Here is a 25,289-nt window from a genome sequence, read left to right on the forward strand (position 1 = left end):
TGCACTAGATGGCAACTCACTTCTGCTGCAGCAAGATCCAGCTCTTCTCTTTCTCTTTGTCCACCTGAGTTTTGCAGTCTCTGATTCTTAGCTTTCTCCAGCCTAAGTGTCCTGAAATCCATCATGTCTCCAAAATCCTGGAGATGCACAGGGCTCACCAGGTTTGCCTGAGAGACCCCACTTGCTTGACTTGAAGTGAGTGGGAAGTGCCTTCCTCCTGCACAGGCTGGATTACCTGGGGAGCTGACTAAGACAGGGTTATTGAATGGGATGATTCTTAAGGAGATATTCTTAAGGGGAGCCTGAGGAATTGACGCTTGTCTATAGGGAAACAACGGAAGCAAATACTTATAGAAGAAGGAGAGCAGCTGTGAGGCCGGTATCAACCTCAGCCATGCTTGCAGGGAGCCTGGAGCTCTAATAGCCTTTAGAATGGTTCCACGATGGTTCACTCTTCACACACCTGCATGGGTCAGTCAACGGACATGGATGCCCCAGGAAGGAGTGTGTCCTCAGACAAAGTAGTTTTCTGCAGTTGAGACCATTGCAAAGATATTTTCCTCTCCCTGCCCCAGACTCTCCAACTTCAACTGCTTTCTGAGCCAGAAAGAAGAAATCAGTAATGCAGGTGGATCTGGTTATAGAACTCAGAGGACTTTAAGGATGACTTTTGTTCATTTATAATTTTTGTTTTCAGGTTTGATTTATCGACTGAAAGTACTACATGCTACCTCCAGTAAGTTGTTACAAACCTGGAATGCAATGTGTAGCTGATTTGTATTATCACAATGCTCTACTGGGCTGCAGTTATTGAAAAAAAAAAAAAAAAGACATTTCAAATTCTCCTTTCTTTAGTCAGAATCTTCTTTGGGGTTTGGAAAATGCAGTCATGACACACAAAGGCTTAGCATAAGGGGGCACATAGGCATTGCCTCCAGAGCTTTGCTGCTGACTCAGAGAGGTTTTGCCTTTGAAGCTGCTGCTGACTTTGAGTTAGGGCTATTCCCAAGGCCACAGCTTCCTGAATGCTCTCAGGAGGAGCTTTATCAGGGGGACTTCAGCTCTCCTCTGCTGCCAATAATTAGCCCAGCCATGGGGAAGTCTGTTACCCCTTTTTGTTTTGGGGATAATTAAATCAAATTGTTCTCCAGTTCTTCTGTTGACTTTCTCAAGGGAATTCCTGCAAGGCATATATGGCTGTCACTGGGATCTTATAAAAGGCATCTTTCCAGATTAAGTCTACTGTGTAGTTCTGCTATTACCAAGCCAAAAAGAAAAGGAAAAGAGGAGTAAATAGAAGAAACAGAGCAGGGAATTGGTGGGTTGCTGATCTTTGTCAAGATCTGGATTTTAAGTCGGGAAGTTTTATTCCTCCCTGGCTCATGGTGATATTGCAGATGTTACTGCCTTGCTTTCCTTACCAATAAAAATGAAGAGCGTGACTATATTCCTATTTCCCCAAGTTTCTGTAACTCTGTGTATGGAGTTTCCTGGGCATGATCACCCTGCATGGGTTCAGACAGAACTCTGAAGTTGACAGACAGAGAAATGAGGGCTGGAATAGGAATAGGAAACAAGTCAGAAGAATAGAAGTTCATGAAAAGCAAGAAAAATAAGGGTCCTGCAAAGGAAAGGTTAATCCGCAGTGTCCAGAGCTTAAATAATACAAGGACTGAAATGAAATGATATTCAATTTAGAGACCCGTAATTACATTGAAGAATTATCAGATATGTAGCAAAAGAAGTGGAAGGAAATATCCCAAACTATTATTACTAGTTTCTTTTGGGGGGAGAAGGAGAAAACTGGGAAGAAATGAAGTAAAGAATAGTTAAGGATATTAAACTTTTTTTAAAAAACGCATGTTATTTGACCCTATGCTATTTTTGTAATTTCAAGAACTCCAAACATAAATCAGGGATGTAAAATAATTAACAAATAATTAACTGTTCTTCCAAGAAAGATTTATAATAAATATAAATGTTTACATAAGATTTTGTGGCTAAACAAACAAACCCAAAGGAAAAAGGAAAAAAAAAAAAAAAAGAACATTCACAGGCAGTTCCTCACCTTGGATCCCAACTTGACCATTCCACCACTATTGCTCTTTTCCAAAAGTCTCTTCACTAACAAAAAGTAGGGAAGAGCAAGCTAAGAAGAAAAAATGGGTCCTAGTATATAATAAACTGATCACCCAATTCATAGGCACCATTCTGGAGGCTGTGTTTGTACTATAGATTTTTCTAGGTCTTGTCCATTCATGATTGCTTTTTGAAATGGTAATCTAGGTTGCTTTGGAATTATCTTTGGAGGTTATCTTTGGAGAAGCCTTGAAATGGAATCTGATTGAGATACACACACCCAAAGAGCATGTTAGGAAGATCTGCCAGCAGTTCTAAGATAGCTTAACTTTAGGTGAGATGAGACTTATCACCAGCCTCAATGATAGACTTCATCCAAAAACCAGTGCAGAAAGAAAGTGTAATGATAAACAGAAGGAAACTACTATCTTAAGTTGTGTTTTATAAGGGTCTTTTTCATGGTTAAAAGCAATTAGTATTTTGTCAATCTCCTAAGACAACTTTTTTAAAAAATATTTTGGGAGGTGTTTGTAGAACAAAAAAGAAAAATCAAGCAAACAAACAAACAATAAAATCTTTTGAGATCAGGAAAGAAAATATAGTAAACTTGGGAACTACTGGATCTTTTAAAATAATGAGACAAAAAGGCTGGGCAGGGAGGGGGAAATGGGGGAGGAAACCCAATTACTTAACAGTAGAATTTTTCTCTTGTTCTTTTATGAAACACTTGAAAGTCTTTACTCTGAAACTTTATTCAATGCCATATGAAGGCATATGTCCTCTGGTCACAATAGTTCATCCTTCTCAGAATCTCTTTTCTCTAAGAAACTTTCCTTCCATCACTAATCATCCCCCATATTTTGGCTAAAAGTTCCAGTGTTCAGAGTGAGCCAGGAGGATGCTTGTGGATACATACATGCCAATAATGATTAATTCCACAGATAAGAACCAGCACAAATGAGTATAGAATAAGTAGTGAAGAGTTCTAAATAAGGTCATCATCACTCCTTGCTGACAGTCCTTCTGCCTAATTCATAGCAGAATTTGAAGTTGTCAAGGATGAACCACCTTAGCTATGTTGATTGTGACCCGCCCTTGTGAGTCCTACTTTCTCATATACTGAAGTTTGAACATTAGAGAAGCACGCCAAGGCAAGCATAGAAAGCAGGGTATATTTCAAATGGTGTATCATAGACTTCTCCCAGGAGGGAGAAGGGGGCCATAGCTGGTATCCTGTTATCCCAAGAAGCGAGGGGTTCTGCCTTTTTTTTTTTTTATGTCCTAGGCTTCCTTTGTTCTCCTGCTCTTTCCCATATCTCTCTCCTTCCTGCTAGTGAATAGACTTAGGAAGTGCTCAGTGGGGTGGCCAAAAGGTGGTAACCAGGTGGGCTGAAGGGGGAAGGGCAGGATGGAGCAGCCCAGGTCACATTAATTAACTACTTTACAACTCCATGTAGGGAGGGGTAATTCTTGGGACAGGATACCTAAGCAAGAGGTTGGCACAGGAGCAGGTTATCTTCATAGGGTGGAGGAAGGGCTCTGAGGCATTTCAATCCCTCAGAGGGCAGTCTCCAACCTCCAGGACTCACTCAAACTGGCTTTCTTGATCTGACCTGACTTGATTTACCTATCTAGACTGACTTCCTAATTCTGGCTTCAATGGCTTCCTATCAATTTGTTCCCACCTACAGACTTTCCTCTTTCCTCTACCCTATAGGAAGAAATTACTTCCTTCTACTCAAAGACAAATCCTTGATCCATTCCATTCCAACTTCCTCAAGGACTTTGTCCCACCACTGGTCCCTCCATCGTCCTGCATCTTGAGCCTCCTCTTTTCTCTATTTGATGTCCACACATCCAAGTTTTCTCCAATCTTTTTGCTCAGCCCAAAATAATATTTAGTTTGATTTCCACAGCATCCTTTGTACTAGAATAGTATCAGAGTTCTAAAGTTCCTCAAATTTTTTAAAATAAGGAGTAAACAAAAGTATAAATGAATGAACTGAAAAACCTTTTGCTTGTGGAACAATGGTTCTTGGTCCAAGTTGTTCTGTTACTAAAATAAAATAATCAAAATATTTTCTCATTTTAAGAAAAACTCAGGCCTGGAGTTATCTTAAGCTCAAACAAACATGGCCTAAGTCTTTCATGTTTGCAACTGACCATTTGTATATTACACTCTACAGGGGTCCTTGAAGTCTGAAACAAGTTTAAACATCCTAGTGTACACTTGTTCCCTCATTCTTTTTTTTTTAATATTTTTAATTCTAGATGGACACAAAGCTTATTTTTATATGGTGTTTATTTTTTATATGGTGTTTATTTTTTATATGGTGCTAAGGATGGAACCCAGTGACTCACACATGCTAGGCAAGCACTCTACAAGGAGTTACAACTCTCGCCCTGTACCCTCATTCTTTCTGTTTGTCTGGAACAGCTTCTCTTCCTGAACCTATCCCTATCCCCAATTTCCCCATTGGAGCAATGTCTACTTTGCTTTGTACAAAGGCTGCAACCAGCAGGATCAATGAAGGTGGAAATATCACCTTAAGCCCTTGCTCTGGGGCAAGGTGGCAGACAGCCCTGAGGAAGAGGTACTTTTTGTAACTTGTGTGCACAGACAGTACCTTTTTCTGTTAGTGCAAAAGCTGCCTAAAGCACTAGTGGGTGGCCATGTGCCTGCTGTTTTTAACTCCTGGTTGAAAACTCACCTTGATTCACAAAATAGCCAAAACCCAGATTAGCTCTTCTACTCCTATTTCTAACGTGGATGGACTAAAAATTATCTGTGGACCACTAAGAGGCTTTGCTGTTTCAACACATTTAACTCAGTCCCAGGTAAGTGTTTTGGGCATGGGTTAAATAAAGTGTTCCACTCTCCTCCATGAAAACATGTCACGTCAGCATCTTTTCCAGCAGCAATTTTGGTTAAGAAACTGTTTTCACTTTAGCAAAAGCAACCAACAATTTGTCCACTGGTTTGTGGGGTCATCTGCAGATTTTGTGCAATTTGGGGCTGGGGTGAGGGGAGGTATGACAGCAGTGGCCACAACCCTGAGGACTTAGTTCAGTGACCCAGCAAGTTGGGAATGTGCCCAGCCTGAATTAACAAGCATCAACCATGACTGTTTTTTCAGTTCACTAAATGCAGTACAAATCATGCGGTTATTTTACTTGGTTATACAGATTTCATTTTCAGTCTTTAGTTGTTTAAATTGTATCTTCTAAATTGTGTTTCTTGGAATGTTAATATGTATTGCATGGAGGTGTGGGGGAGGCACACAGTAATTTGAGAAATGCTAGATTAAATACAGTTGAACAGATTTTTTTACAGCAGAATTTGTGGAAAACTTTTGATACAAAATAAATTATGAATCTCCAAGGGCTGGAATGCTAATATGCAATATTCACATGCATATTTGTCCAAGAAACCTCCTTCAAAGCGTACTTCCTTCAGGGCTGCTGTTTCACAGAACCCGCTCTGGAAAACACTGGTCAAATATTCCCTTCCAGAATCACTTCTACAACATTCCCCCAAGTTCCTAGAGAACTGGCACACCCCTTATAAAATTTCCTTTTCAATCATCATAATATGGAATCAGGCCAAATGATATTTTGAAAGTTGAATTTTGATAAAAGATAGTAATTAATTCTAAGCGATGGATAGTGAAAATTTGGGCTATTCAGGCATGATGCAATTTAAAATTTAGCTAGAGCTAAGAGAATTGAGAAATGCATCAGATTTGGAGTTTAATTCTACCTTTGGCTTAGGTAGGGCATTTTTGTTTATTTGTTTGTTTGTTCCCTTGTGTTGTTTTTTTTTTTTTTTTAGAGAGAGAATTTTCTTTTTAGAGAAAGAGAGAGAGATAATTTTTTTAATATTTTTTAGTTTTCAGTGGAAACAACATCTTTGTTTGTATGTGGTGCTGAGGATCGAACCTGGGCCGCATGCATGCCAGGCGAGCGTGCTAACGCTTGAGCCACATCCCCAGCCCCTGCTCCCTTGGTTTTAATTTTAGGGGTTTGTTCTATTTTGCCCTGAAATTCTCTATGTTCACTATAATAGTCTTTCCTTTCCTCTCTCCTAATTTTAGAAGAATTAATTTTACGATCTCCTCCAGATTTCTGGTCACTGGTTCTCAAACTTTGCTATGTAACAGTACCCGTATTCACAGTGGACGTATGACATTACAGCTAGTCCTAAGCTCTATAACATAATGTTTTTTTCTTCTTAATTAAGTGCTCATCTTGCGCTGTGACCCTAACTTTGCAATCTGAGGCATGATGGCAAAACTAGCAGGAGTTTCTTTTTCCTTCTTCACAATCTCACAGATAGAAGGTGCATTCTTACCATAGACCTTAGCAACCTCGGCACACCTTTTTTCCTTCCCTTCTTAACCTGAGAATGTTCACCTTTTCACATAAAGGAAGCACACTGTGGCATTTCTTTGACATGTTTGAATCCCCAGATTCACAACTCTTGTGTTTTAGGATCATTTGTGAGTGAAATGAAGATTTTTGAACACAGCACTGAGATACTGCCACAGTCCATCTGAGAGCCAGGATGGCTATTGAGCGAAAATGGGCAGGCGTCACATGCAGTGTGGCTGTGCTGGACGAGAGAATGGCTCGCATCCCAGGTAAGACCAACCGGGTTTCATCATACCACTCACAAGTACATGCAACTGAAAACCTATGAATTGTGTATTTCTGGAAACTTCCACATAATATATTCAGACTACAGATGACTGGTTGCAGGGAACTGAAGTGTTAGAAAACAAAACCACAACTAAGGAAGAACTACTATTAATAAGAAGTATGAACAGGGTGGGATGGGGAGGGAGGGGCAGGAAGGTAATTGAAGATGACGAATCTGAATCCCAGATGATGGCAGCAGAATCTGAATTGTAGGAGCTCTCAATTTCGTCTTACAAAGCTGGGTCTCTGTGATGTTCAAATTTCTATGCCAACTTTGCTAGACCATAATACCCACTTTTTGGTAAAACACCAGTCTAGATGTTACTAGAACTAATTAAAGTTGTGTTTAAATCAGTAGAGTTTGAGTAAAGCAGATTAACCTCCATAAGGTGGGTGGGTCTCATGCAATCCGTTGACAGCTTTAGGAGAATAGGCTGAAGTTCCCAGAGGAAAAAGGACCTAAAGGCAGATCCTTAGACTGAGTTAGGCATCAACTGCCTCATCAGCTCTTCTCCAGCTCTCTGAACTACAGAGTTAGAACTGCCAGCCTCCGCCATGGTGTGAGCTCATATTTTTTTGAAATAAAAATCTCTCCATAGGTAGATACATGAACACACACAAACAAACACACACAGACATACCCTATTGATCATGGTTCTATTTCTCTAGAGAACCCTGAATAATCTGTCTTACTTTCATCAGGAACGTGGCCTCTCTCACCTACTACATCTGTATTCTTCATTATAACTCAGAAGCAGAATAACTGTTTTAACAAAGTCACATACTGAATCCAAGCAACAGAATCTTTGTATTTGGACAAGGAGAATAAAACATCTTTACTTGACCAAATTAGCTGTTTAATTGCCCTTGCTCTTGTAGTTGAATGTATCATGTCAATTTTGAACATTTTTAATTAGGAGATTTATATTAGAGACCAAGTGTTAAAATTGTTTAAACTTGAAAGTCTTAATTTACAATGAAATGAAACAGATTCTGGTGGGTGTTTCTGAGCTGCCAATAAGGATTAATTTAAACTCAAATGTTGTTTATTGTTTTTTAATTATGTAATTGCTATTCACCCAACCTTCTTGATTTTTCCATGTTAAATTATCATGCTTGTATCTCACCCCAACCTCTCTGTTTAGTTAACCAATTAATTAAGGATGGGGATAGTTTGCATTTATTAGCATTCTAATGGGTGGATTAATTCCCTGTGGCCCAAACATCTACATGTGTTCGGTTTTTTAGTTCAATTTTATCTCTTTTTAAGTGATTTTTATTCTTAATTGCAGATACTAGAAATCTAAAACCATGCTCTTAAACATCCAGTGCAATCCATCTCACTAAAATTGCCTCTTGTAAATGAAGTTCAAGTGTTGGTGCAAACATTACATAGGAATCACACAAGGCTAGCAGTGGACTGAAAACCATCAGTACCCAGGGATTTTAAAATTCTTGGCACTTCTTCTCCTTGAGGTACCAAGGACCAACCAGCAACTTTGCAGGAACACTCACTGACCTGAAGATCATGCAAGTCTTCTTTCCTTTTTCCAACATCCACTGGGTTTAATTACACCAAATATTAAAAATTAGGACATTGACTCCACCAAAAGACAAAATTATTAAAAAAAAATTAGTTTAAGAATCTAACTGGGTTTTGTGAGCAATTTTTTAAATGGAGGAACATCCTCTCTAAAGATTTAGGAAATATGCTCCACTAGACTTGAAAGACATTTGGTTTTCATCCTCTGGGGACAAGAGAACAGAATAAAAATTTCTAAAGGGCAGATTGGTTAATATTGGGTTGCTTCCCATTACTTTCTTTGTAAGGCTCAAAGCAAGGGAACTGTCTTATCATGCTGAATAGGTAGGAAAGACAGATAGTAAAATAAAGGCAGGCAGTTAAGGAAATGGGTCCCTCAAAGGCTAAAATGTACAAGCTACTCCATAAAAATGGATTACCTGGTGGAAACATTCCAACTGACTTCATGATCCCAAAGAGACAGGAAGAGGAAAAGCAGGACAGAACAGGGTGAAAGCTAAAACCTCAGTGACTAAAAGAGCACAACCCAACTCAGGAGGCTGAGGCAGGAGGATCATGAGTTCAAAGCCAGCCTCAGCAAAAGCGAGATACTAAGCAACTCAGTGAGACCCTGTATCTAAATAAAGTACAAAATAGGGATTGGCTCAGTGGTTGCTCCTGAGTTCAATCATGGGACCCCCCAAAAGAGGGGGGGCACAATCAATCAAAATGTTATGGGCCTGACCAGTAGGAGCCTTAGTATTTTACCAACACCTGATTAGCATAGACATTGAGCAAAGCCCCTGCCCAGCATCTGTCTGAATCCCTGAACTAGTACACCTGAATGGCATCTATAGGGACCCTTCTTGTCTGGAAAAAGCTGTTTCCTTTCTTCTTACTTGAATAAATTCTACTTTAAAAAGTTTTATTATTTGAGTTCACAAGACAAGAACCTGGAAAGGAATTGCTGGAGGGCTGCTGCTATCTGCTGGAACACCAGCAGGCGTGGCTTTCATGGAGAGTTGCAACACAGACAGATCCCATCTGCCATGATTGTAACAGCAGAGAATTCCATTTTGCCTGCTGCAGCTTGCTGTCAACACTACCAGGGATTCCCTGTTACAGAGAGCTGTAACACAGATCCTGTCTGCTGCAATTGCAGCAGTAGAAAGTCTGTTTTCCTTGAGACATCCAGTTTCACTACTACAGCCCAAAACAATGGTTTCCTTTACACTTCCTTAACTATCTCTGAAACAAAGATGTATTACATATATTTTAAAGAATCTCTGAACATGGACTACAAGTTCTTGCATTATATCCAGCAATCACAACAAGTCAAACAGTGGTAAAAGAGAGTTCTCTGGTTCCTGACTGGGAGAAACCATTTTCATCAATAGGTGGGTGACAGAAGCATGGTTAATTGGTGGCTATTCATTAGAACCTACATTTCTTTGGAAAGAAATGTAGCCACATGATTTGTAGAGTCCAGTGCAGCCCTCCTGCTGGTGTTACAGAAGATAGCACCAGCCCTCCATGATTTGGGAAGAATCAGCTACATGATTTGTAGAGCCCAGTGCAAACTGAATGGCAAACATGGACGTTGCACTTACCTCCTTGGCTCTCAATGATACTTCATTCTCATCCCATCAATCTTCACTTACAAAACCCAAGCTCAATGATTAAATCATTAACCATTTCAAGATAGTAAGAGCAGAAAATAAAACTAAGTATAGATCCTTCTGAGGATGGGACCCCCTGTGACTGTACACAGGTCACATGCCCATGAGGCTGTCTCTGAGAGAGGACAAAACTCTTTATCCCTTTATGTTGGGAGAAAGTTTTCACTTCAACTTATTTTTCTTTTTTCTTTTGGTGCCATGTGGAATTTATCTGGTGAGTTTCCTTTTTGTTTAAATCAAAAGATGCCAAAAATCTCATCTAGTAAACTAGTTTCATATTTTCAGGTGTTCATAAATGAACCCTGACTTCATGTGGTTTGGGTCCTATGAGGGATCATATCCTGTACAGAAGAAAATTTAAGACTAGGACTTTAGAGGCCATGGTTGGGAGGGAAGCAGCAGAGATTAGGAATAACAACATCAGCTCTGCAACCAGATGAAGATTTGTTCAAACCAAAGCTTTTTCACTTTCAGTTGTGACCTTTAGTACATTTAAAAATACTTCTCTTCCTGTAAAAGAAAATGGTGATACTGATAGTGCCTCATGGGATTGTTGATCAAACACAGCCTAGTGTCTACAAGTAATCCACATCATTTGGGGATGGTCACTAAGCTCTTGAAGATCTAGAAATTTGATCCCCAACCCCCATTCCATCCCATCCTAGATTAGTATTCTTGCTGTTTTGTTAAACCCTTGGTGGGGCTCAACCTTTCATGATTTGCTCTGGCTCTGAGATCCTACCTGTGTGGACACCACTTCTTTATCCCAAAGTGCTGTCCCCAGCTGGACAACCCAGACATGAGTTAGTCTGCACATCTGGATTAAAATGTATGTAGACAAAGAGCTCATCAAGACCTTCATGAGGATAGCCATTGGTACAACAGGTAGGAAGGTGCAATGGATTTGCATTACAGAATTTTTAAAGATTGCTCTTAAACTATTCCTTTGCATATTCACCAGTTTGGATTCTAATCTACCTCTATCTCAGGAGAAAAGAAAACCTGTGATATCCTTCCTCCTTGTTTTCTTCTTGCTCAGATCAACAACGGCTTCCTTGAGTACTGCTTGCTAAGTACTCCCTTTTAGCTGCACCCAAGTGATTCTTTATAAGGTGTTTTTCTAAGCAGAGTTTCTTATAACACTAAAGTTAGTATATATTACCATTTAAAGATGAGAAGATTGATTTTAACTCTCTCTTCTAAGATTATATAATTAGGAATTGGTGAAGTTAGAATCCAAAACCACTTTATTTCATAATGGGAAGCCCAAGTACTTTATTTTCAAATTTGAGGATATTTTATTACACATTCATTATATAGTAGCCTATGTGCTAAGAGCATCACAATATTTAATTTTCAAAACAACTTTGCTAAGTATAATTATTGCCATTGGACAATGAGTTACCCATGGCATAGGAAGATTAAGTAACTTGTATACCTAATAATGGTACACATGGATTTCAAATCTAGCTCTATTGTAGTTGTTAAACTTTTACAATTTATTAAACAATTGCTGAACTCATGCAGGAACTCAGGAGAAAGAGCCCTTATTTGTATTGAATATGGTGGTGTGTGTTCACTTATGTCTTCATCTGTCATAGCATCCCCTTTCTTCCTGTCCTTCCATTCTACATGATCTCAGTACTTGAATTTTTACAACTATGGCATATACAATAGAGTCATCATAATTAATAAGGAAAGGGAGAAATGCAACCATGTTAGTACTTAAGAACTTTAACATGTTAAGAGGAACACAAATTAAGAATATTGGATTTAAAATATACTTGAGAGTATTTTAGTTTATTTTAGTGAGTTTGTTTGAATCATTGACATATTTATATAGGTTAGTAATAACAATAAGAAGGGAAAGATACTATACCATTGGAGAAAGGAAAATGGCATAATTTCTCTGGTTTCTAGAAATGTGCAACAGGAAGTGAAACCCAAACTCCAAACCCTATGTCACATGAGCACTTGCATCTCCCCCCAAAATAGTTCCTTTATCTCAAAAATTTGCTCAAGAATTTGAGATATGAGCATGCACGAAGATGTCTTTTAGATTTAGTATTCTTCTTTAAAAATCTCAGACTCACCATTCTGAAAGAAGTGAATTAACATGTGTAACATTATTTTAGCTTGCAACTTTCTATTCCTTGGCCTAATTTCACCATTCCAATCATTCAATCAACCATGCCAGGTACTTGCTAGGCTCCAGGGATCTAAGGCAAATGACTCATTTGCTTTGATGGTTTTCTACTGCTGATAATTTTTGAGTTGAGACTTAAAAGATAAGAAATGGTCAGGGACCTGGAGAAGAACATTATAGACAGGGAATATGATATACCAAGGGCCAAAGAGATAACTCTGCTAATTTGTTTTTTTCTTTCTATGACTCTCACCTGAAGCCTGTATGATGTTATCAGGCCTGGGAGGGTCTCTGAAGTCTTGGTAGAGACAGTCAAGGGAGGACATGACTTTACCACTATTCATACCCTCCCACTGCTGTCATTAGATCTTCAAAAAGACCTATTCAACTAAATTATGAAAATAAGATATGGTAATGAATGAAAGTTACCACAGAACTGACTTTTCTTCCTGTTTGTATTAGTTTCTATGATAATTTTTGTGATTAGGAGATTTTGAGTTTGACTTCAATGAATCTCTGTTCACTATTAAATATGTATATAAAAATCAGCATTCCTGGTGAACACCCATGTGCCAAATAATAAGGCTTCAATTCCATGAAAATGTAATTTAAAAATTAGGTGTTTTTCCTTCCCTGTTTACTCCATCTCAATCTCACTCTTCCTTCACATCTTTTTAGCATCATATCAATAAGGATTAGGAATTCTGGAAGCAAAAAATGATGATATTGGATGGATGACAGAACAGGTAGACTTATCACTAAAAACACCAATCAGGGAGAATTCTAATGCCTCTAATCACTTCTTATAAAGACCTGGCAGGTGCAAACTTCAAGTCTGCCAACTATCCATCTACCTGCATAGTGACTGATGCTTTTGGAAGGAAGAAGAGCTTCTCTTTCTCACCCACTTCCCAAAGCTCACTTAGAGCTTCACTTTGTCAGGTTCTCACCTAAAGTAATGCTTTCAAGTGACAGGAGAACATGTTAATCCCCAGACTTCTTTCTTGAATGCAGGAAGTACCAAAAATGTGTTCTCATCAGCTTTTTCACTGTTGTCACCCAAAAGACCTGACAAGAACAATTGGAGGAGGAAAGTTTGTTTAGGACTCATAGTTTCAGAGGTCTCAGTCCCTAGAAGGTCAGCTCCATTCCTCAGGGCTTGAGATAAGATAGAATATCATGGTGGAAGAATGTGGTGGAGAAAAGCAGCTGAAAACATGGCACCAGGAAGAAGAGAGAGAGAGTGCCACAAAGACAAAATATATACCCCAAAGGCACACCCCCAGGGGCCCACTTTCTCCAACACACTTTACCTGCCTACAGTTTCCACCCAGTTAATTCCTATCAGGGAATTAGTATACTGATTAGATTAAATTGCTCATAACCCCATAATTTCACCTCTAAACTTTATTGTCTTAAACATAGGCTTTGGGGGGACATCTCACATCTAAACCATAATAAAAGAATGATCCTGAGTTGACAAGAAAGAATTCATGCAATAAGCACTCACTATATATTGGATTATCTTGATAAACTCCATCCTGGCATTTCAAACTTCTCTTATTTAAAATGTGGGCTGGGGATGTAGCTCAAGCAGTAGTGCGCTCACCTGGCATGTGTGCGGCCCGGGTTCGATCCTCAGCACCACATACAAAGATGCTGTGTCTGCCGAAAACTAAAAAATAAATATTAAAAAATTCTCTCTCTCTCTCTCTCTCTTTAAAAAAAAAGTAATTGTTATAAAAAAATGGGGGATAATAATAGCAGATAGTGCCCACTTCAGAATGATGGAGTACAGACTAAATGAGTAATACATGTAAAATATTTCTAAATGTGTCAGGAAGAGCAGTTCTTAACTTTTTTTTATGTCATGCATCCCTTTGGCTATGGATCTCTTCTCAAAAATATTATTTTGAAATTACAGATTATGAAAAATATTCAAAGGAAATAAGTTACATTTGAATATAATTATCAAAAAAGTTAATTGTTATATAGTAAAATTTTGCACACATAAAAGAAAATCTATACACACAAAACTTAGTGGCAGTTCTAAATGGCTACCATGATACCAAATAAGTCAACATAAATGATATCCCAAGCTCTCTATGGCATCAGTGATGTGGTCTGAAAATGTGAGAATTCCTTTGGCAACAAAAATTGTCAGTACTGCTGATAGTACCGCAATCTATTGTCTACATCTATAATTGAATGTTAAGCATGAAAATAAAGTATATATTTTTTCATCTGCATTTACAAGTTAAGGACCCCAAATTGGAAAAATCAATGATCCCAAGAGAAATTGTGGGATTGCCTTACAGAGCTGGACGTTTGGGGTATGGGATGATACCCCACCAAGCTCACCCTCTCATTTGGGAACCTAAGACTGTGATCTTCCTAAGATCAAGGAGAAGAAATCAGCCATCATCTCCATCATCTTTTCCTACTTCTACCAATTTTCTTACCCTCAAGACCATCTTCCCATGGTGTGAGCAGGGAGCAGAAACAGTTAATGAATCTGAATGACCTAGCTACACACAGAGAGAACTCCTAGATCAATATAACACCAAAACATTTGAAGGCAAATGAGAATAATATAACATATTAAACACTAATGCAAAAGACCAAATTATCCAAAGAACTAGATCCAAGAATTCCACCCATTTTAATTGTGTGTGGATAATGGTGACAGTAGGATCTAGTGGTAAGGAACACAGGCTTGTGGGTCAGACACATTTGGGTTGCAATGTTGGCTCTGTTACTTACTAATTATGCTTTGAGGCATATGACTTCATGTCTCCAAGTTCTGGTTTCCTTACCTGCAAAATGAAGATAATAACAGTACCAACCACAGAGGTTTACTCTGAGGATTTAATAGGGTGAGTTTATAAAAGGTTTAACACACTGACTGACACTGAATAAATGTTCAGTTAATGTCCACTTTTAGAAGTAGCACCACTATGTAAATTCTTCTTTTGTGTGTGCATGTGCGCTGTGTGTTTTTCAGGCTGTGTGGGCAAAGCATCAGATACCATGTATCACCTGCACAAACACGCTGCTAAATTACAATCCTGACTGCACTAAAGGAAATCAAACAACAGGCTCATGCTATCTCAAATGCCATGATGTGGAAGGAGAGCCAGTGGGGTGTCCCTTCTATAAAAACAGTGTCTAACAAAAGCAACGGTCCATTGCAAGACTTCAGTTGCAGGGCTAAGCTGACTACATTTTTGTTCTGCACTAGACCTGTAAAATCCTGTCATAGCTGTCTGCTTTGCAAATAGAGTTCAGTCCACTGCCAAACTCCAAAATAAGATGCTCAGCAACTTCACCCCAGCTGTTCACTTCAGTTAGCGCATGTCAATACAAGTGAGGTCTATTATGGTTCAGTGATTTTCCATCACTTGTCAGTCAGCACAGCCTCTTCCTGGTTCCCTCTCCCTTGTGGCGCCTGGACTTCTTAAAGAATTTTTTAACCACTTTGCTTGGGTACTGTTTCTTTAGTGCCTTCCTTCTCGTTTTCCTTTTGAATGTTTTATGAAAAACTGGCAACAAGTCTGAACACTGGCCAGAAGATGAAAGGCACACAAGCTTAGGAACAGAAAAACGCACATGTTCCCCCCAAAAGACAGTCTCAAGCTTAAAACTTTAATCCCTGAGAAACTATTGTTTACATTCCCAGCATTAATTAAGCTAATAAATCTACCAGCATCCCAGCTAGCAATTTGTAGACAAAGACATATTCCAAAATAAATTCCTAGAGGCAAGACATATGAAGAATACCGGCTGGGTGGGGTAGGGCAGCATCTGAGAGCCTCTGCCTGGGTGCATGTCAAAGCCCACAAGTGACAGCCAGGGGAGGCCATGGCCACAGGGCAGCATCCCAGAAGATTAAGACCAAGAAAATTCAGGACACAAGAGATGCAAATATGGTCTAGAGACCACCAGATTCCCTCCAACAACCATATATTTATACAGCACATATATATTTATTTAGGTAGCTTAAAATTCATTGTTAAGCCACTTTAGGGTTGAGAAAACTGAAGCCTGGAGATGTTATGACCTGTTCAAAGTCATGTGCTAAAAATGGTGGAGCCATCTCCATTTCTTTATTATCATGCCAAGAATAAAATGACAATCCTTTTGATTTCATTACCTTCAATATTTGTATAATCCAATTAAACTATTGTCCCAGAGCTTCTATCTAGACAACTTTGCTTTTTTTGTGAAAAAAGACAGTCATTTGAATTGGGAAGCACTGGAACTCATTTCTCACAGTCAGCTCCCAAGCAGGCCAGAACAGACATTAAGAATCTGGATTTATTCTTAGAATACCTCTAATGAAGTCCTCCAGACAGCCATCACCTATCAGTTCCAGTTGGAAACATGGCATAAACCATCTGCTCAGTGTTTTTTTTCTAACTATATACTAGTGATACAGCCAACTGTAAGGGGGAAAACATTAAAAAGGGACTATTTTAAACTTTGCATAATTTTTTTCTACTTTGAAAACAACAATGGTACTTACAGAAACAGGTAACTTGTTAATGAACTTGTCCTTCCCTCAGTCCTGTATCGGTTGCCCTCCTGTTAATAGAATCTCAACTATAAACGACATGGCTAGTTTTTCTCTTTCCCATATGGTTTTGGACTCTACCTATGACACTATAGTATGAGGCACGATAAGGAAGAAAAAAATGGCTATTTATTGGGTATCTGTTTTAGTCAGCCTTTTCACTACTGTGACTTAAAGACCTGACAAGAACAATTTTACAAGAGGAAAAGTTTATTGAGGGGTTCACAGTTTTAGAGGATTCAGTCTATAGAAGGCTAGCTCCGTTCCTCGGGACTCAAGGTGAGACAGAATATCATGGCAGAAGAGTATGGTGGAGAGAAGCATCTCACATGATGATCAGAAGGCAGACAGAGATCTCCACTCTCCACATACAAAATATATACCTCAAAGGCAGCCCTCATTGCCAACCTCCTCCAGCCACATCCTACTTGCCTTTAGTCTTCACTCAGCTAATCCATCAGAGGATTAAGATTGGGTTAAGATTCTCATAACCCAATCATTTCTCCTCTAAACCCTCTTATTCACGTAATGTTTTTTACCCAGGAGCCAGTCAGTCCACAAAGAGCAAGTTCCTGTGGTCCAGTTCTCTGGATTCTCACAGTTGCCAGGTAACTGTAACAAACACTTTTACTTTGGATATTGGCCTTGGTTATTTGTAGCTCAAACAAAGGAACTGATTTAGACCATTTCTACCTTCTTCCATATCACCTCTTGTATTTTCTTATACTTGAGCTTTTGGGGAATACTTCACATCCAAACCATAAGAGCATCTGTTATGTACTAGGTATTCTTCTAGGAGTTGGAAGATAATAGTGAGTAAGGTAGGCTCTGTATTCTCATAAAGCTTGTATCTCAGAGGCACAGAACCAATAATAAACAAATGAAAAATAAATATACAAGCTAACTTCAGTTATTAAAATGTACTTTTGGAGAAATAAAATATGGTGAATGTAATAGAGTGTGCTTTGAAGATGTCTCGATATTTCAGCTGAGAATACTGATGCAAAGGAATTGTTAGTTGAAGGTCTTGAATCAAAGCACTTCAGGCAGACAGGACATGAACAAGGGCAATGAGCAAGTGTGGCAAGTTTGAGGACAAGGGAGAAGGCCTCAGTGGCTGGAGGGCTGGGGTGTGAGTAAAGGGAGAACAGGCAAAGAAGTGGGAAGAGCCACAGCATTAGTGCCTTAGAGGCCATGGTGAAGAGCTGGAATTTATACACATCCTTTGGTCTTGATTCCAAGACCCACACATATATCAAAAATCCATAGATGCCCAAGTGCCTTGTTTAAAATGGTGCACTATTTACCTATAACCTGTGCACATCCTCTGGTAAACTTTGAATCATCTCTAGATTAACTATAATGCCCAGTACAATGTAAATGATCCAGTATTTGTTGTACCCATGGATGTGGAATTGTGAATATGGGAAGCTGACTGCATTTTAAACTTATTTGAAAGCCACTGGAGGACTTTTGATGAAAGAGGGATCTGGAATTGATTTACAAGTCTTCAAAGCAAGAATAAAGCACAACTGCTATCCTGAAGGAGCTGATGAGCCACATCACAATTATGAGGGTTAAGATTCTCATAACGCAATCATTTCTCCTCTAAACCTTCTTGTATTTTCTTATACTTGAGTGGAAGGATGAGTGTCGGGTGATGAATATAGGTTGTATACACTCTCCACTAGCCTCAGCATCTGCAGGGTAAGTGGTGCTCCCATCTGGGCCACAACAGAGTCCATTATCGGGAGCTCAAGAGCAAAGAGTAAAATTAGCTCTTGTCTTTGGACCCGAGGGAAAATAGTCATCACTTTTGTTTTCTTATTGAAATGTGATTACAAATCTTTCAGACAGTACAATAAAATATTCCCATTCCCTTCAGGAAGGGTGTGTATGGTCTAAGTGCTGACATCCAATCTTTTCATCTTTTGATTTGTGGAACGAGGCGGCATAATCCCGAGCATTTTATACTCAGGACAATCTCTCATGTGTTTGCTGATAGGGACAATTGAAAAGGAATATTCAAAAATTTTAAATATAGTTAATGAAAAGTAAAGTCCTTATTCACGTAATGTTTTTTACCCAGGAGCCAATCAGTCCACAAAGAGTAAGTTCCTGTAGTCCAGTTCTCTGGATTCTCAGTTGCCAGGTAACTGTAACAAACACTTTTACTTTGGATATTGGCCTTGGTTATTTGTAGCTCAAACAAAGGAACTGATTTAGACCATTTCTACCTTCTTCCATATCACCTTTTACTTCCAGTGATCTGAGAATCTCTCTGCACTTAGGTTGATTTTAAAGACTACCATGTTGGCCATGATCCTGTGTGTTGAAAAACAAAATAAGTCAATTGAATTGGGGCACTTTGGACATCCTGGACTGTAGAGAAATTGTGTACTATCTTCGGTGTGGCAACCCTTATAAAGGGAGGAAGACAGCATTTGTGCCAAATATGTGTGGTTTCCATGAGTGCTGTCATTAACCTACATTAAATGTTTAAGTACTTTAAATGTTTAAGGGTTTATAAAGGACTATAACAACTACTTCAGAGAACTTATGATCCATCTCAGAAGAAGGTGAAACAAATAGATGAGAAGTTAAACAATACAGTGTAAGCTGAGTAACATGATATACCACAAGGTGTTACATGATTCATGATTAAATGAAAAAAGTACAGAGTGAAACAAATGTAGGAAAAACTGAGCTCATGACCTTCAAGGGGGAAATTCATCTATTTATTCAATTTATTAATCATTTAACAAGTACTTGTGGTGTGCTCAATTTGCCAAGAGCTCTGCTAGGTTTGAGAGAAGAAGTGGTAAGCCAAGATGGTTGCATTGTTAGATATGTGAATCAATTGGACATTCTGGGAGGGGTTCCTCCCTGCTGAAATGTCATATTTCTTTTCTCTCACACTTTGCCTCCAGAAAGATGTACATGATCTGACTGTAAGATATCAGAATTTCCTGGGAATTGTCACAAGATTTAGAGAATTAGGGAACTATTCAGTTGTCAGTTACCTGTTACCTTTCTTTTCGCCAGTGTTGTCTGAGAGAGCACATATCTCAATTCAAATACCTCTAAGGACTTTAGAGATGTCCATTTCCCCTGATAGATAGCTATGGAATTTATACATGTTTTCTCTGTACTAAGAGAAACTCTTTCTGCTCCCTTTTTCATGCAGCATCTGATAGTTGATAGAAAACTATGTGGGCTCCTATCTCAAAGGACCTTCTCTGCTGAGAGTAAAGAAATTTATTTGATCAGGGTATTATCAAGGAAATAACAGTATTTGGAACAGGTGCTTTCAAGACAATAATTAAGCTACTTTATTACTTTTTAACCTGCATGATCACACAGCAGGTAGGGCAGAGGAAGACTGCTCCATGGTTCCTTCAGCTCCATGTATTCCTTCAGCAAAGGCTCCTACTTCATTCTTCATATGTTACACAATGGTATGTTTTAATTTGATCAATAAAACTTATACTTAAGCCAAATTCCCAAGTTTAAAAAGTGACTTTGAATTTCAGAAGCTACTTCCTGGAGGTTTGTCTTCGATCTTCCTTCATTAGATCAATAAGGGTGATGATTCTGGCAGTCATTGAAGGTGATTAGTGGTTTTCCCGTGAACCATGGTACCTAGTTCTTAGTGCTCTCCAGGTCTCTGAAATGTATCTATAAACAAAGAAAACCATTTACATTTTTCAAAAATTCATTATCCTGTGAACTTCCATGACAAAGTATTCATTCATTTATTGTCAGTTTTGATTACGTGGCTAGCGCTCTGTTTTGTACCAGGGATCCAGTGGTGAACAATCCCCACTGCTTGCTCTTAGTTGGAAGGGACAGACATACACATCAGTCAGCTCAGGGACTTCATTGGCTCAGTTATTGATATAACTGTTATGTACAGTGTGTGGTCACAGCTCCTCATCCAGAAACTCACACCCTGTCCTTAGGTCTTGGACTCACTGTCTTCATCTTGCAACTGATGTTTCTTTGTTGCTCTATCCTTAAGCAGATTTCCCCTGGTGGATGGAGGCCAGGTGACCATCAGCAACTCCAGGCCTTCCTTTTACAGCTGTGCCGTAGGAGAGAAAGCACTACCCCCGATAGTGCATGGAAGTCCTATGTTCCCATCTAATTGACCTGGATTGAGCCATATGCCCATTTCCAGACTGTTGGGGGGGGGGGGTGTATATTTTTATTGCCCAGGCCTGGACTACTAGATCATCCTGGATCAAGGGTAAGAGATGAAGTTAGATTATTTTCCTGAACCTAGTAACTAACAGGACAGAAAGTAAGAAGGAGCCTGAAGAAAACTGAGGAGATGTTTGGCAGATAAAAACAGCACATGTACTTTACATAAACCTTTTTCTAAAGCAGGGTTGCATCATTTTGAGTAAGAACACAGAATCCTTCCAGTGTGGAGATAAAGGAGCAATGATCATCAAATGTAAGTTAGTGGTAGACCTTGGGGCAGAACTCAGGTCTTCTGACATCTAGTTTAATTGACTCTTCATAAAATGTCTCCCTTTTAAAAGCCGGGCACATCATTTGTGAGATCCAGTGTAAAATGAGAATGAGGACTGCTTGAAAATTAAGAATTTCAAGATGACCACAGCAGAACTACCAACCTAGGGTAAGGGTCATACTCCCATGAAACCAGCTGTATGTGATGCCATGCCTATCCTCTAACTAACACAGTGCCTAAACTCTGACACAGTGTTAGTTTGAGTTTAGATGTGGCAAAAATTAGAAGACATCACCTTCAACACTGCCAGCTTTCAATCTAAGGTGTATACCACAAAGACACAATGGCTTTTGAGAGATATATAAAACGGGGCTCTCTTTGACATCAACACAGCTTCTGTAGGAGTAAATGTTTTCATGGGCTATAAATAAGGTCATAAATTCCATAAAGTGAGAGAAGAAGATAGTGCCATTCATTCTCTGTTAGCAAGGTGCCATAACCAGTATTGGATTAGGTTCAGGCTGCCATATGAGTTGAAGAGTTTTTGTTGTTGATGATGAACCTTTATTTTATTTATTTATTTATTTATTTATATGTGGTGCCGAGAATCGAACCCAGTGCCTCACGCATGCTAGGCAAGCGCTCTGCCGCTGAGCCACAATCCCAGTCCCTCGAAGATGTTTTTTTTTTTAAATTTTTAAATTAAGTTTATTTTTAATTGATACATAGGAAATAAAAATAAAACAAAGACAGGAAATAAAAAAAAAAATTGGTCGAAACCCCCGCCATCTTGGAACATAAACCCGCCTCACCTGGGATTCGTTCAGTCCTGTAGGGAAAACCCGTTCGCGCAACACTCATCCCCGCGCCTCTTTTCGCTCTCCCTTAAGTAACCTATCTTCCCGGAGGGCAGAGTCTTAGTCTCTTCGTGCGCAATAAAAGCGTCGTATTCCGGAACCGACCTCGCGCCCCCCCCCCCCCCCCCCGTGACCTCAGCGGTATACTTCCGGGAGTCGGAAATGACCCATCGCCCCGCCCCTTCCCAATCTCTCTTTCCGGTGGCAGAGTCTGGAGACAGACGCCCAGAAATGGCACCTCGCAATGGAAAGGAAAAGAAGGAATAACAGGTCATCAGCCTTGGGCCTCAGGTGGCTGAAGGAGAGAATGTATTTGGTGTCTGCCACATCTTTGCATCCTTCAATGACACTTTTGTCCATGTCACTGATCTTTCTGGCAAGGAAATCATCTGTCGTGTGACTGGTGGGATGAAGGTGAAGGCTGACAGAAATGAATCCTCTCCATATGCTGCCATGTTGGCTGCCCAGGACGTAGCCCAGTGGTGCAAGGAGCTAGGCATCACTGCCCTACATATCAAACTCTCTGGGCCACAGGAGGAAACAGGACCAAGACCTCTGGACCTGGGGCCCAGTCAGCTCTCAGAACCCTTGCTCCTTCAGGAATGAAGATTGGGCGGATTGAGGATGTCACCCGCATCCCCTCCGATAGCACCCGCAGGAAGTGGGTTCGCTGTGGTCGTGGTCTGTGAACAGGACTCCTCAGATTATTTTATGTTAATAAATGCCTTGAAGCTAAAAAAAAAAAAAAAAAACCCACTCCCATCCCCTCCGACAGCACCCTTGAAGATATTTTTAAAGGCTTGAAACCATTTCATTTTTCCATTGGGCCAGCTTGGTTGATTTGGGGTTTGTTGTTTTTAATTGTTTGCTATTCTGGCATGTACATGTGTTATGGATTTAATTATGTTAATCCACCCCATTCATATGTTGAAGCTCTAACTCCCAATGTGACCTTTAAGGACGTAAAGTTAAATAGTGTTATAAAGGTAGAGCGAGCGCTAATTCGATAAAAGTGGTGTTCTTACAAAAAAGAGAAAAAACACCCAAATATACACATGAAGAAAACACCATGTGGGGACCCAGGGAGAAGGCAGCTCTCTGCAAGCCAAGGAGAGAGGCCTCAAGAGAAACTAGCTTTTCTGGCACCTTAATCTTGGGTTTCTAGCTTCCAGAGCATTGAGAAAATAATTTCTGCTGTTTAAGCCACCCAGTCTGTGGTATTTTATTATGACACCCCTAGCAGCCTAATACAGCACCCAATAAACAGCTGTTTAATGAATAAGAGCAATACTTAGAGGACCTGGGTCATCCAGACAAGAGATGTAGTGAAGTATCAGAATTATCTGTGACAACAATTATCTGTGTTGATCTATACATCCCTAAGGGGAAGACCTGAGGCCAATAATTGGAAGTTACAAAAGTAGACAATGGATCTGTAAAGGTAAAATTTCTAAGCTGATTCTAAGCTGCAAAAGTCTGAGTTAAAGTGTAAAAGACTAGGGCATTGTAAAGCTTCTAGATTACAAGGCCTGGGCTAAAAGGTAAAAGTCTATTGTTACAATTCCTCTGCTATCCCCAGAACCTGTAATCTCTGTAAAGTTGTTAGGACAATGTGGGAACTGCCCAGTAAATATCTCCATTGATTCCCTGGTTGTTTAATAGCTAAGGGCTCCAGGTAGCGTGGCACGTAAGCATATAGGCCCCAGAACCAATCAGTTTAAATGTGTACCCTGTTTAGAAGTGACCAATCACCCCTGCCCAAACTGTTCCCACCAATGAATGGACTAATCATGTATCAGAATTGTTGTTCAATTTTCCCGCGCCTCATGATGATTTGTTCTGATGTATGCAAAGCCCACCGCCCTCTCCAAAAAGTGTACTTAAGCTCTGCTTGACCTCTGCTTTGGGCTCTGGGCTGCTCTCCCTTCTTGAGTGAGCACGGAATGGATCCCCAATAAATCCCCTTTTGCCAATTGCATGGAGCCAGTCTCTTGTGTGGTCTCTTTCTCCGACGCTCCGCTGGACCCTTACAGATCAACATAAGAAAGTCCTTCAACAATTAGACTTATTATAATTCCTTTACAGAGAATATTGTCACAGACCTCTAGAGTTTAAGAACAGCTCAGAGAATTCAATTGCAAGAAAAGACTGATCAGAGGAAAGCTTGTTTGGAAATAAAATGGAGAGCAAGACCTGCCTCACCAGGTCTTAGATGTTACTCCAAGATGTTTGAGAAGAAGCATCCTTCCTGAAATTCAGGGAAGGCATGAAGATCATATATTTCTTAACAAATAGTAGGTAATAAATCAATTTGCAAAGGAAATCATCAGAGTTAAGACTGGACAATGTATAATCATGGCTTAAACCAATTATAAGGTAAAATTTTAAAAAGCATAACTCAAATTATGGCACACACACACACACAAAAAAATCAATGAATGGGCTAAAGAACTGAACAGACATTCACAGAAGAAGAAATACAATCAACCAACAAATATATGAAAAAATGTTCAATATCTTTAGCAATTAGAGAAAGGCAAATCAAAGATGTGGAGAGTGCTGGCAGTGACTGGGAGATCAGTGTCTGAGATTGGGGTCCCTGATGACTTCATGGCTGTGGCATACTTGGTGACTGGGAAAGTTTCTATGCAAATGCATAGGATGCTCGGTTGCTATGGAGATGTCTTCCATGCTAGAGTCTTATCAGCTTCAACCTTATTCTCAGGCATCTCAGCTCCTGGGAATGAAGGAACTTCCTTGCTAAGGTAACCACAATATTTCACCAGTTCTGCTGCTCCTGAATCTGCCTGCGAATCAGTAACTTTAAACAATGAACTTTCTTGAGAGCTGCACAATGCTCCTAACTCTGTACATTTCAACTGTAGAATGTAACTGAGGAAATAGCTGCATACTGTTACTCTGTAACTTTTATGAATACAAAGAAAAATGCTTGCATAGTCTTTAATATGATTTAGAGATATTTAATAAAGATTGCTGGTGTAATTCTTTAGAACTGCTTCTCCATCAGAGAGCAGTGCTCCACCCAACCCCTGCTGTTTTATCTTCAAGATCTGCTTGTGTGACTCTATTTCTTCCAATCTCCTATCACCCCTGGTGGGAACCTGCTACTTTGGTCACGCTGGTCGTGGCACTAAGATTTCATCTCACCCCAGTCAGAAATGCAATTATCAAGATTATCAACCACAATAAATGCTGGCAAGGATGTGAGGAGAAAGGTGCCCTCATACATTGCTGGTG

General features: G+C 39.6%; 1 pseudogene across 1 annotated transcript; it reads left to right on the plus strand.

Moving 5' to 3' along the window:
• The first annotated feature begins 22,262 nt into the window (after positions 1–22,262).
• Positions 22,263–22,720, plus strand: LOC308651971 (small ribosomal subunit protein uS11-like; annotated as a pseudogene). The gene has a single exon. The product of its transcript is annotated as a small ribosomal subunit protein uS11-like (transcript).
• The last annotated feature ends 2,569 nt before the right edge of the window (positions 22,721–25,289 follow it).

The sequence above is a fragment of the Spermophilus citellus genome (assembly GCF_964194105.1).
Source record: "Spermophilus citellus genome assembly, chromosome: 1".
Taxonomy (NCBI): Eukaryota; Metazoa; Chordata; class Mammalia; order Rodentia; family Sciuridae; genus Spermophilus; species Spermophilus citellus.